We start from the raw sequence: 14,215 nt of genomic DNA on the forward strand, positions 1-14,215 counted from the left end.
CTCCTCTCTGCGTCAGACACATTAAAGCTGCGTTCACTGAAAAAACGTTATTTCCACGTTGCAAATTTGAAAGTCCGGCCAAAATGCCATCCTGTCAACTTGGTGAAAACGGAAAACTCGTGCTACAACATTTCAAATGTGGGACTTTCAAAGTAATTAGGCTTTGGAACTGTAAAAAGGTTTTAAGAAAATCACAGGACTATGGTGGGAAACCACCCAAACTCGCTTTAACCATGGCCCGAACAGGCTAACGTTAGGCCTGTTTGGTAGCTCGCTAACGCTAACGCCAATAAATGCTAACGTTAGCTAGCGAACTCTAACAGTCGTAGCACTAATTAAAACATATTAACGAACATGATTGATAACTTACCTTATTTATTGTTATCCAAAGGAAAGGACAAGACGGCGCAAAAGTGGAGTGAGCAGGCTCCCCTCAGTGACCCGGCCTGTGTGCTGGACTGGTGCGTTGCTGAGCGGGAGAGATGAATATTGCTACTGCGCATGTTTTTCACCAAGTAACTGTCACTTCATAAATAACAATCATAAGTGCGTATTGTTAATAACCGAGTAAAGTTAACTAGTGTATGTATGTCAGGACAGCTATTGGATTATACAGAGAATGAGATGAAAAAAAGTGATCACAGATGCATTTTCTGGCGCTTTTTTTTTTTTTTTTAAGGGAGGTATTTGTCAGCCACACACCTGGACTTCATGACCCGAACATATCGGGGGAAATACAGACTAATCCCTGAGGGAGGTCGGTATGTATTCGCCAGAAACAGTAGCCCTAATCACTTCATATTGCTTGGGCGGCAAACGGTATTTATAGTAGTCTCACCCGCTCTGGTTCACAGTGATGGTGTTGCGGTCAATACCATCTCCATCGATACACAGCAGATAACAGGGAGGTGAGAAAGTGCACAGGTGTTATTACAAAGTTATTACAAGTGCATAAAAAAGATCTGTACACCATTTTTTGGGTACATTTTCTCTCCCGTGAGTCTTTGTGGAATTCTTTAAAAGTCGCCTTCCAGTTGCCCCGGAAAGCAGGACACGTCACTGTTCTGAACTGACAAGATAGAAAATGATAGAAAATCCATTGATTGTTCCTCTTTAAGTAGTAGCGGAGAAAAGCGGCTCATCACAAAGTCCCATCAGAGAAATTGGTGTTAATGGCATGCTTTTTATCCACAAGGGTAGTTATTTCTAATCGTCAGAGAAGTATAGTTGAATTTAGGTTTTTAAAATTCTCTTTCAGGACTTCTTCAGTGAGAAATGACAATGGTTGTGGCAACATCAGCTGATGAAAAAGATTTGCAGCTGGTCTGAAGCTTTCAGAAATGTTCCACCCTGACCTCTTTCCGATCTGGGAAACTAAGCAGGTGGTTAGTACCTGGTTGGTACTTGGACGGGAGACCTCCTGGGAATACCAGGTGCTGTAAGATTTTTCACTTTGCTATAAAAAACTTCACATCCACAATCAGTTCACTGGAAGATTATTGGAACAAATTCTTGACTGAAAGTGACAAATCTTTGATGATCATTAATCACACAAAGCGGAGCTTCTTCTTATGTTTCTATGCAGCTGAGCTCTCATCATGATGATGGTGATGTGTGTAGAAATCCTGCTCTTCAGCACATTTAATTTAACATCCAATAAGGTTTAAAGTTCCCATTTTCAGCTTTGATGCTGCTTCCACATCTCTTACTCTCTGTAATACATCTCCAGGTGTTATTTCATGATGAATACCAGATGCTATAAAACAGACTTGTGGGAGGGAAACAGATGTAAGTTGTACATTTAAGAAAAATGTTCATTAGCCAGCCAACGTTAGAGCGCCAGTGGAAGCTAATATGCTAACATTAAACTTCTTAACATTAGCGCTATAGCTAGCTAAGACGCTAACGTTAGTTAATGCGCTAACATTCAACTTTTTGACGTGGAAGTGATGTGTTTGGCTTTATTCTTTATTTCCCTTCACTCCTACAGTTCTCTAAGTCAGGCAAGTCCAGCAGCTGACCTTATCTCCTCCAGATTAGCCGCTTGATTTGCTATTAGCTTATGAAGCCATTTTATTTTAGACCAAACTAAAAGGGCGCGATAAGCTAACCTGAGGATATGGTGTGTGTTAGTTATCTCAAGTGTTTCCTTGCAAGCTAAATTAATATTCAATTGAAATGCTGTTTGCATTTTCTGGAAAATGATGTTACTTCCAGATGTGTTGGTTGATGATGAACTGTTCATCTCAAGCGTCTGAACAACTTAAATGTTTTTATTCTCAGGTATTTGATACAGAGAAAACCAGAATATTGTGTCAGTCCCACCAAAATGAGACTTTTTGCAATGCATTTGAACAGGACTGTCTTTATCTCTTTCCCTCTCTCAGATAATGATGTGGATGGTGACACAGCCGACTGTGGCCTCACAGACAACACGGTTGGTCCTTTTTCAAGGATCTTTCAACAAGCAACTGAGATTCAGTCTGTTTTTGTCCCAGCAAAAAGAGTCAGTAACTTCACTGACTTTAGAGCACGAGCCTCCAGAGGAACGGCAGCAAAGTGCTTCTTCAGCATCGTTCAGGGAAATGTATGAATACACTTTCAGTTGTCCTCCTAAATCACAGCTTGTGTGGATGATCATTTTTTAAGTATTTATTGTTGCTTTGATATATAATCTCACCTAAAATGTCAAACTTAAAAAGTTAGAAGGAAGATATTTTGTAAACTCATGCTAAAGACGGCAAATACATCATTTACACACATGGACAAAATTGTTGGTACCCCTCAGTTAAAGAAGGAAAAACCCACAATTCTCACTGAAAGCACTTGAAACCTACAAAAGTAACAATAAATAAAAATTCATTGAAAATTAAATAATCAAAATCAGCCATTACTTTTGAAATGTTGATTAACATAATTATTTAAAAAAACAAACTAATGAAATAGGGCTGGACAGAAATGATGGTACCTCTATAAAAGATTGAAAACTATTTGACCAGAGTGACATGATTAACTCAGGTGTGTCCTTTAACTGACATCACAGGTGTTTCCAAACTCATAATCAGTCAGTCTGCCTATTTAAAGGGAGACAAGTAGTCACTCTGCTGTTTGGTGAAAAGGTGTGTACCACACTGAACATGGACAACAGAAAGCAGAGGAGAGAATTGTCCCAGGACATCCCAAAAAAAATTATAGACAAACATCTTAAAGGTGCAGGCTATAAGACCATCTCTAAACAGCTTGAAGTTCCTGTGACAACAGTGGCTCATATTATTCAGAAGTTCAAGACCCACGGGACAGTAGCCAACCTCCCTGGACGTGGCCGCAAGAGGAAAATTGATGACAGATTGAAGAGACAGATCGTTCGAATTGTATCCAAAGAGCCAAGGACCACCTCCAAAGAAATTAAAGGTCAGTGTCAGATTGCACCATTCGACGTTGTTTGAACCAAAGTGGACTTCATGGGAGACGACCAAGGAGGACACCACTGCTGAAAAAAATCATGTTGACAAGCCACAAAGCTTCTGGGAGAATGTCCTTTGGACAGATGAGACCAAACTGGAGCTTTTTGGTAAGGCACATCAACTCCATGTTCATAGACTCAAAAACCAGGCATACGAAGAAAAGAACACTGTCCCTACGGTGAAACATGGAGGAGGCTCAGCAATGTTTTGGGGCTGCTTTGCTGCATCTGCTACAGGGTGTCTTGAATGTGTGCAAGGTAAAATGAAATCTGACGACTATCAAGGCATTCTGGAGAGAAATGTGCTGCCTAGTGTCAGAAAGCTTGGTCTCAGCCGCAGGTCATGGGTCTTCCAACAGGACAACGATCCAAAACACACAGCCAAAAACCCCCAAGAATGGCTGAGAGAAAAGCGTTGGACTATTCTAAAGTGGCCTTCCATGAGCCCAGATCTGAATCCCATTGAACATCTGTGGAGCTGAAACATGCCATTTGGAGAAGACACCCATCACACCTGAGACAACTGGAGCAGTTTGCTCACGAGGAGTGGGCCAAAATACCTGCTGACAGCTGCAGAACGCTCTTTGACAAATACAGAAATCGTTTAATTGCAGTGATTGCAACAGGTTGTGCAACAAAATATTAAGTCATGGGTACCATCATTTTTGTCCAGCCCTCTTTCATTAGTTTTTTTTTTTTTTAATAATTATGTTAATCAACGATTCAAAAGTAATGGCTGATTTTGATTATTTAATTTTCAATAAATTTTCCTTTATTGTTACTTTTGTAGGTTTCAAGTGCTTTCAGTGAGAATTGTGGGTTTTTCCTTCTTTAACTGAGGGGTACCAACAATTTTGTCCATGTGTGTATATAATAACAATAATGATAATAACATATAACAATATATCATCAAATCCAGATGATTTTCAAGGAACTTTTCCTTTTACATGTTTAGATACAATGTAATCATTATTCAGCCATGATGCTTTTACTCTAACACAGCTGAATTGAGTTATACCCGGTGGTGGTAGCCAGACTTGTACAGGTACACATTACGACCCTTTCCAACACACTCATCGCCACGAGGACACTTCAGGGAACATCTCCAGACTCCTACAGGGCGCCACGCAAAGACACGGCTGTGGAAAAACAGGTGTGGTACAGGCAGAGCACCTCCGACGAAGCCTGGAGGTTCTGGAGGGGAAAACCACATGCGGTCTGACTTCATCACCCTTCGCCTCTTGAGCACACCAGTGATGTCCTTGTAGATTTGAACGGCAGTGAAGAGACCTCTGTCTGTGTCCTCCTTTAGCCATGAGATGTCAGCTGCTGGAATGCCATTTGGGTTTTCCCAAAGACGTACCCAGCCCTCTAACTCCACCTGTAACACGCACAACACGTACAAAGCAAAGTTGTTTTTATTATTTGTAACATGCAATGATACACATGGAGCACAGTTTAAAGAAGCGTCTCACACTTATGTTTGCATTCACTGTAAATGTTATTTACAGGTGAGTCATTTGGAGGTGGTTTCAGTGGATAATCCTGGCCTTGGGATGCGGACGGGGCTTCAGTTGGCTGTGCAGCAGATTCTGGCTGATTGGGCGGGATCCTGGATATGCGCTTCTTGTGTGGCAGCTTGGGTGGTGCGGTGGACTCTGGCAGCTTGGGTGGTGCGGTGGACTCTGGCAGCTTGGGTGGTGCGGTGGACTCTGGCAGCTTGGGTGGTGCGGTGGACTCTGGCAGCTTGGGTGGTGCGGTGGACTCTTGCAGCTTGGGTGGTGCGATGGACTCTGGCAGCTTGGGTGGTGCGGTGGACTCTGGCAGCTTGGGTGGTGCGGTGGACTCAGGCAGATTGGGTGGTGCACTGTACTCTGGCAGCTTGGGTGGTGCGGTGGACTCTGGCAGATTGGGTGGTGCACTGTACTCTGGCAGCTTGGGTGGTGCACTGTACTCTGGCAGCTTGGGTGGTGCGGTGGACTCTGGCAGATTGGGTGGTGCACTGGACTCTGGCAGCTTGGGTGGTGCGATGGACTCTGGCAGCTTGGGTGGTGCGGTGTACTCTGGCAGCTTGGGTGGTGCGGTGGACTCTGGCAGCTTGGGTGGTGCGGTGGACTCAGGCAGATTGGGTGGTGCACTGTACTCTGGCAGCTTGGGTGGTGCGGTGGACTCTGGCAGATTGGGTGGTGCACTGGACTCTGGCAGATTGGGTGGTGCAGTGGACTCTGGCAGCTTGGGTGGTGCGGTGGACTCAGGCTGCTTGGGTGTTGCGGTGGACTCAGGAAGCTTGGGTGGTGCGGTGGATTCTGGCTGCTTGGGTGGTGCGGTGGACTCTGGCTGCTTGGGTGGTGCGGTGGACTCTGGCTGCTTGGGTGGTGCGGTGGACTCTGGCTGCTTGGGTGGTGCGGTGGACTCTGGCTGCTTGAATGGTGCGGTGGACTCTGGCAGCTTGGGTGGTGCGGTGGACTCTGGCTGCTTGAATGGTGCGGTGGACTCAGGCTGCTTGGGCAGTGAAGAGGGGTGAAAAAGCCTTTGGGAAACACTGGAGTCTGGCAGCTTTACCTTGTCTCTGGGACCAGAATCTTCAGTCTTAGACTCCTGGGACTGGGTAGAGTCTAAAAATGTATCAAATTTTTTATCTTATATTATGACTTATTTACATAAAACTACTTCATATAAATTGACTGATGTGTCTTACTTACGTTCCACAGCCTCGCATGCAGCTACCATCTCAGCTTCATCACCGGGCCATAATGAAGGACTATACTTAGAGGTGCTTTCCTGCAGTTGCTGGACAATAAGGCAGTGTAACAATCAGAATGTATGATATACCATGTTTCACTTACTAAACACAAACAAGCATACTTACAACACTCAACACTTAGTTGATGAAATACCACCTATTTGAGTATTTGTTATTTTCTGTGTAATTCTAAACTTTCTCTTTCTGAACACTTACTTTCTCCTTCTCATAAATATACTTTCTGAACCTCTTCATCGTCACACTTGTGATGTGGGTCACCGGTGTGTTCAACCACCTCCTCACTGAGCTGTAGGCCTTCTGTTCTCTGTCTGTCTCGCTGTCAGTGAACTGCTCTGGCTTTTTCTTTAATCTTCCATGCTGACTGTAGAGCTCCCACATCTCCTGAAAGCTGCTGTCCTCGAAGCCTTTCTGACCATAGATGCACCTGTCGATGTTTGCCTCAAGGACAATGGAGACTTGTGGGAAGCTCTCTGCATACTCAGCGAGGAAGTCTTTCACCCACTGGTTCACTGCCTCTCCTCTCTTTTGTGTGCTTGACTTCGCTACCCTGTGCTTGTCAATTATGCTGGAATGATATATATTACCTTATTTCAAACAAGCATCATTTATATCATCTGACTGTGACAAACAGATTAGTAATTGAACCAAGAATGAAACACATGTGTAAACATGCCACCAAATTTGGCATATTATATATATCCTGAGCGTGCCTGAGGCGACTGTGGAAAGGAACGACTCCCATTTAACAGGAAGAAACCTCTTGCAGAACCAGACTCAGGAAGGGTGGCCAAAAAAAACAATTTGCTTTAAACCTTTATATTGTCAAGCATTTGCATGACTAAGAGCATAGTTTACCTGTGGAAGGGGTTCCATGGTGTAAAGGTCAGCACTCTGGACTTTGAATCCAGTGATCCGAGTTCAAATCTCGGTGGAACCTTCATGGTTGTGTTCTGGAAAGAAGATGAGTGGATGAGGTTAGTCAGTTATCCAGTCACACCAGAGTGTGTGATTGACCAATTCCAAAGAGAGGGCTTAAATTGGTTAATATTGGAAAAAGTGAAACATTCAGCTGAGAGGGTCTGTGCTATTTGCCTTCTCACCTCTGGGTGTCACTAATTGAATCTATTTGATTTCTTCTTGCATATTCATTTGCAATGCATATATTTTTCCATGCTCTCCATTTGGAATTTGGACACAGAAGCCAAAGGAGAAGGAAACAGGAAAAACAATCCCATGGTAACAATCAGCGACAAGGAGAACTACTCAAAAGCCTGCACAATTAACCCGGTGCCCACCCATGGGCCAACCAATCATCCAATCAAGCAGCAGCAATTTCTGCCGGCCGGGATCTGAGCGTCAACTCCATGCGGTGCGCACAAGTTGGTACTGATTTAGGAAAAAGAGGATTGTACAATTTTACTCCTTGGTATGGATACTCTTTCAAAAAAGTCCAAAAAAATTAAATATGTGGTTGATAAAACTGTGTGACTCAGTCCTTCAACACAAAAGGCAGGAAAAGGAAAATCAGCTGTCCTCTCTATCTAATCATGGGAGGATGGCCTGACTACGATCAGGGACCTGAGCAGCAAAGAATAGATAGACATGATAAATAGTTATATATATGTACACACTAGTCTCCAATACTACTATGATAAAAAGAGATCCAATGCACAGGTCCAAGTTGTACAGGAATGTGTTGTAGAAATTTGTTCTATATTTTTGTTGTAAATCCACAACAGGTTTCATCATCTGCTAATCCTGGAGGAGACACTAGTTGTAAAGGAATTTATCAATACATAAAGATGCTTATATTAAAAGACTGAAACACCCTTGAACAGCAGATCACTGTAAAGACATACATATAATATTGTGATTATGTCAGAGGGTCAACAATTTTGTAAAGGCAACTTTATATTTCTTTTAAAATCTTGTAAAAATATAACAATGTAAACATAAAAACATCAATCTCAAAACAAAACATAGCATGTTACCTGGATGGAAAACCATGCGTCTCTACAGCCTGAAAGAAGAAATCTTGGGCTGTTGATGCCTTGTTGTTATTGGCAGCGTGTCGGTACATGATCTTTGTGAGCATTTGGAAAACATAAACCCCACAGAAACACATTAAACATTAACTACAATAATATAAGAATAATAAATGAATGAACTATTGTTCCATGTGTGATGTTAGACTTAAAGCTATACTTACCTTTCTGGCATGTAGCACAGCACTTAGTAAAAATGAACAACTCCCCCTCCCTCCAAAGTCTCACCCTCTTCCCCCTGCCTGACCTGTGACGCTCCCCTCCTCCCTGACGTGTGAGGTGAGAAAGTGATGGTGTGTTCCATCTCCCCCGGATGTCAGAGCGGAGAATGTTGTCAAGTTATCAGCGGTCCAGTTACCACGTCCATCAAGGCTATTCTTGTGCTTGCCGTGTCCGAATATAAACAACTTGTGATCTACCAGGCTAATGTTAGCACGGCCTGCGTTGTAGTTCGCGTGTAGTTTCAACACCTGGTGGCTTGCTTTTACATTTTAGTGCGCCATAAGCTTATTAGGAGCATTTTAAGATTACAAAAGGAAAGTGTAGAATTGCCAGAAAGAAAAGTATAGCTTTAACAAAATTAAGTTGAATATTATATCACACACTATAATCTCCATGGGGACACTGACCTTTCTTAAAAAAACATCTATTCCAAACATTACCACACCATATCTGTGAAATAAAAATGTATCAATTGTTTAATGCAGCTACATCGTGGTCCATTACACCAGATTCCAGAAATCTGCAGAATGTATGCCATAGACCATTTTTTAAATCAATATATAAATATATAATGTCCATGTGATGTCCTTTGCTGTCAGCTTACCTGATCAACTTGTGGTTGGTATCTTTATGTACGAGTGACAGAGGATCATTGTAGGTCCTTCTCACAACACATCCGAGGCTTGTCATTCTCTGTAGTATTCCTAGACTATCAACCCGGTGCATCGAATCCCACACTCTGTCCACTGAACTCTGTGGCCTAAAGCCCTAAGACGACCTTTTACCATTCTGTGACCTGTAGGAAAAGAAGTGAAAACCACTTTTATTTAAGATATATTGATTGATAATCATGTGAACAAACAATTTAGGCATTTCACTTTTTCTCAGGTATACATGCTATGATGACCGTTGTTAAGATAATGTCCAGGACTCTCCACTAAGGCACAGACTAGAAAATTGAAAAAATAATATTGATAGCCTTTAGGCTATAAAAATAGCAGTCATTAAAGTAGCCGGCCCTCAGCTAGACTTAGTTGTGGAGGCTATATGACCGGCAGCCGGTGCCTGTGGAAAGCCCGGTCATTTCAAATGTTACTATTATGACACAAATCTTTTTATAATGCTATGGACAAGTGCATGATATAATGCAAAGAAAAACTTTCTGTAAAAAGCACCAACCCAAATTCTGGGAGTCTTGCTTGATGGCAGAGACCAAGCTGTCAAGTTCATCATCTGTCATTTTACTGTAGCCTTCCCTTTTTGAGAGGCCCCACTGTCGCATTCTGCGTTTCAGTGTTTCAATTTCAATCAAATGCTGGACGTGGTCTTTGGAAAAAAACATATGCCGGCTTGTTCACAGATACGAGACTTGTGTTCTTTTCACTGATTTTTACTGTGGTCTTCATCGTCGGCTTTCACCACAAGTACACCGTAGAACTGATAAAACACAAATGATGTACAAATATTACATTACACATGCCTCAACTAAAAGAAAATATATTATTTACAAACATAAACTTATATACCACTTCGGCCTGCAAGTGGACAAACCGGTAAACTTAAAACCGCTTATGGTCTTCATTGATTGCTTTCTTAATTGGATCCATATCAATGATACCAGTTTACCGGACTGCTTTTTAAAACCGGAAGTGACATCACCGTCACCTTAAACTAAACTTATCAAGTTTTAACTTTTAACTTTTACCTAACACCAAATGTTATTAACTATATCCTTTAAACATTGCTAAACAATAAATATAAACATCAAAACACTTAAAACAAACGTGTTATACGGACTTCCTCTATGGCCATAAAATCATAGCTGCATCTAGTGGCGAAACATAAATATAACTGCCGTTAAATTGCTTATTTGACAGTTTAAAGTGGCTGCACGTGCACTTTTTCTATCTGGCCTCAGTAAATCTCTGTAATTTATTCATTTGTGTTTGGAAAACAATGGAAACTTTATTTCTGAGCCCACATCAGTGGGTTCTGGTTGTTAACACATAGATGAGGAGACAGTTCAGTGTGTGAGGATAAAAGCAGAGGAGAACCTGGGACATCTGAGCAGATCTGGGATCAGCACCTTGGATATCAGCAGGGATTCTTAGGAAGGAAGGAAATGGGATGAATCTGCAGACTGCAGGAAGATCTGTTAACAGTCTGCAGACTAACGTGAGACAATAATATTTGTGTGTGTTTGGTATCCAGAAGAATTCAGAGAGATGAAGTCACTGTGAGCTGAGCAGTGCTGGAAGATGATATGAATGAGTGACCTAAATGAGTTTTATGTGTGCGCTCATTTCCAGTCTTTGACAAAGATTGAAAAGTGAATTTATTTGACTGATTTCCTTCCCAATGTGAAGTATGTCAAGAAGCTGTCCGTGTTGAGTGAGCAGCAGCGCCTCCTGCAGGTGTAAAAAGCTTACAGCACCTGGTATTCCCAGGCGGTCTCATATGCAAGTACTAACCAGGCCCGACCCTGCTTAGCTTCCGAGATCGGACGAGATCGGGCATGTTCAGGGTGGTATGTTCGTAAGCGAGAGAAGCAGTCACAAATCAGCTTTTTATAGATGCTGAAACAACATCTATCACTGTGTTCTGACTTCTAAAATATAATGTAACTGTTTAAAAATGAGCAATTTGTGATGATTTCATCTAACTAAGCAGCCTCGGTCTCTCTGTGTGACGCTGAACACAAAACTACACACAGGGAACAGAAGAGGTCAACAGACACAAAGTTATCTGAGAGTCTCACTTTCAGCTGCAGAGAACCAACACAAGAGAGAAGAACATGTGCAGGATCAACATCAGCCTCTCAAGCCAATTATGTGAAAAACTAGAAGAAACATATGGTTCCAGTAGCTATATAATATATATTTGTCATGGTGACTTTTGCTTACAGACAAACCACCCTGAACACGTCCGATCTTGGACACATGAGGAAGTTGGTCATCTTCAGCTGCTGCTGCTTTGTTGGCAGACACGAAGTGATCTGAGAGTCTCAGTTTCAAGTGCAGGTAATAATCACATCAGGGATGAAGATGTGCCCACTACATATCAGCCTTTCTCTGCAATTATCTGGTTACATAGAGTAACCGTATGATTCCAGTACCTATATAATGCACATTGTTCACAGATATTGCTGTTTACGGTCACACCACCCTGAATATGCCCGACCTCGTCTGATCTTGGAAGCCAAGCAGGTTTGGGCCTGGTTAGTACTTGGATGGGAGACCGCTTGGGAATACCAGGTGCTGTAAGCTTTTTCTCTTCTCTCTACCACCTGCATGTCTTTTGTTGCAACGTCTGATCACCCTGTGACACATGAGGAAGTTGGTCATATTCAGCTGCTGCTGCTTTGTTGGCAGACACGAAGTGATCTGAGAGTCTCAGTTTCAACTACAGATAATAATCACATCAGGGATGAAGATGTGCCCACTACAAGTCAGCCTTTCTCGGCAATTATCTGGTTACATCGAGGAACTGTATGATTCCAGTACCTATATAATGCACATTTGTGACAGACATTGTTGCTTACGGCCACACCACCCTGAAAATACCCGACCTCGTCTGGTCTCGGAAGCCAAGAAGGGTTGGGCCTGGTTAGTACTTGGATGGGAGACTGCTTGGGAATACCAGGTGCTGTAAGCTTTTTCTCTTCTCACTACCCCCTGCATGTTTTTTGTTGCAACGTCTGATCACCCTGTGACACATGAGTATGTTGGTCATCTTCAGCTGCTGCTGCTATGTTGGCAGACACGAAGTGATCTGAGAGTCTCAGTTTCCGCTGGAGAGAATAATCACGACAGGGAAGAAGATGTGCCCAATACGCATCAGCCTTTCTCGGCAATTATCTGGTTACATAGAAGAACTGTATGATTCCATTACCTATATAATGCACATTTGTGACAAACATTGTTGCTTACGGCCACACCACCCTGAAAATACCCGACCTCGTCTGATCTCGGAAGCCAAGCAGGGTTGGGCCTGGTTAGTACTTGGATGGGAGACCGCTTGGGAATACCAGGTGCTGTAAGCTTTTTCTCTTCTCTCTACCACCTGCATGTCTTTTGTTGCAACGTCTGATCACCCTGTGACATATGAGGAAGTTGGTCATCTTCAGCTGCTGCTGCTTTGTTGGCAGACACGAAATGATCTGAGAGTCTCAGTTTCAACTGCAGGTAATAATCACATCAGGGAAGAAGATGTGCCCACTACATATCAGCCTTTCTCGGATATTATCTGGTTACAAAGAGTAACCGTATGATTCCAGTACCTATATAATGCACATTGTTCACACATATTGTTACTTACGGCCACACCACCGTGAAAATACCCGACCTCGTCTGATCTCGGAAGCCAAGCAGGGTTGGGCCTGGTTAGTACTTGGATGGGAGACCGCTTGGGAATACCAGGTGCTGTAAGCTTTTTCTCTTCTCTCTACCACCTGCATGTCTTTTGTTGCAACGTCTGATCACCCTGTGACACATGAGGAAGTTGGTCATCTTCAGCTGCTGCTGCTTTGTTGGCAGACACGAAGTGATCTGAGAGTCTCAGTTTCCGCTGGAGAGAATAATCACGACAGGGAAGAAGATGTGCCCTATACGCATCAGCCTTTCTTGGCAATTATCTGGTTAATTAGAGGAACTGTATGATTCTAGTACCTATATAATGCACATTTGTGACAGACATTGTTACTTACGGCCACACCACCCTGAATATTCCTGACCTAGTCTGATATTGGAAGCCAAGCAGGGTTGGGCCTGGTTAGTACTTGGATGGGAGACTGCTTGGGAATACCATGTGCAGTAAGCTTTTTCTCTTCTCTCTACCACCTGCATGTCTTTTGTTGCAACGTCTGATCACCCTGTGACACATGAGGAAGTTGGTCATCTTCAGCTGCTGCTGCTTTGTTGGCAGACACGAAGTGATCTGAGAGTCTCAGTTTCAACTGCAGGTAATAATCACATCAGGGATGAAGATGTGCCCACTACAATTTAGCCTTTCTCGGCAATTATCTGGTTACATAGAGGAACTGTATGATTCCAGTACCTATATAATGCACATTTGTCAAAGACATTGTTGCTTACGGCCACACCACCCTGAAAATACCAGACCTCGTCTGATCTCGGTAGCCAAGCAGGGTTGGTCCTGGTTAGGAATTGGGTGGGAGACTGCTTCGGAATACCAGGTGCTGTAAGCTTTTTCTCTTCTCTCTACCACCTGCATGTCTTTTGTTGCAACATCTGATCACCCTGTGACACATGAGGAAGTTGGTCATCTTCAGCTGCTGCTGCTTTGTTGGCAGACACGAAATGATCTGAGAGTCTCAGTTTCAACTGCAGGTAATAATCACATCAGGGAAGAAGATGTGCCCACTACATATCAGCCTTTCTCGGATATTATCTGGTTACAAAGAGTAACCGTATGATTCCAGTACCTATATAATGCACATTGTTCACACATATTGTTACTCACGGCCACACCACCGTGAAAATACCCGACCTCGTCTGATCTCGGAAGCCAAGCAGGGTTGGGCCTGGTTAGTACTTGGATGGGAGACCGCTTGGGAATACAAGGTGCTGTAAGCTTTTTCTCTTCTCTCTACCACCTGCATGTCTTTTGTTGCAACGTCTGATCACCCTGTGACACATGAGGAAGTTGGTCATCTTCAGCTGCTGCTGCTTTGTTGGCAGACACGAAGTGATCTGAGAGTCT

The 14,215-nt window shown here is 43.0% G+C and overlaps 1 protein-coding gene, 4 non-coding genes and 5 pseudogenes across 5 annotated transcripts in view; 8 read left to right on the plus strand and 2 right to left on the minus strand.

Moving 5' to 3' along the window:
• Positions 1-14,215, minus strand: part of LOC140291438 (uncharacterized) — an 873,052-nt gene that overhangs the window by 66,824 nt on the left and 792,013 nt on the right. The window lies entirely within an intron of this gene.
• Positions 7,093-7,164, plus strand: trnaq-uug (transfer RNA glutamine (anticodon UUG)). Its single transcript has one exon. It is a non-coding gene; the product is annotated as a tRNA-Gln (tRNA).
• LOC140301059 (5S ribosomal RNA) lies at positions 10,917-11,035 on the minus strand (annotated as a pseudogene).
• On the plus strand, positions 11,642-11,760 carry LOC140300003 (5S ribosomal RNA; annotated as a pseudogene).
• LOC140297461 (5S ribosomal RNA) lies at positions 12,030-12,148 on the plus strand. Its single transcript, XR_011913199.1, has one exon. It is a non-coding gene; the product is annotated as a 5S ribosomal RNA (ribosomal RNA).
• On the plus strand, positions 12,418-12,536 carry LOC140284939 (5S ribosomal RNA). Its single transcript, XR_011910230.1, has one exon. It is a non-coding gene; the product is annotated as a 5S ribosomal RNA (ribosomal RNA).
• LOC140290282 (5S ribosomal RNA) lies at positions 12,806-12,924 on the plus strand. Its single transcript, XR_011912338.1, has one exon. It is a non-coding gene; the product is annotated as a 5S ribosomal RNA (ribosomal RNA).
• LOC140296913 (5S ribosomal RNA) lies at positions 13,194-13,312 on the plus strand (annotated as a pseudogene).
• On the plus strand, positions 13,582-13,700 carry LOC140295890 (5S ribosomal RNA; annotated as a pseudogene).
• Positions 13,970-14,088, plus strand: LOC140311323 (5S ribosomal RNA; annotated as a pseudogene).

Source organism: Leuresthes tenuis, unplaced genomic scaffold (assembly GCF_036924035.1).
Source record: "Leuresthes tenuis unplaced genomic scaffold, fLeuTen1.0.hap1 SCAF_1, whole genome shotgun sequence".
NCBI lineage: Eukaryota > Metazoa > Chordata > Actinopteri > Atheriniformes > Atherinopsidae > Leuresthes > Leuresthes tenuis.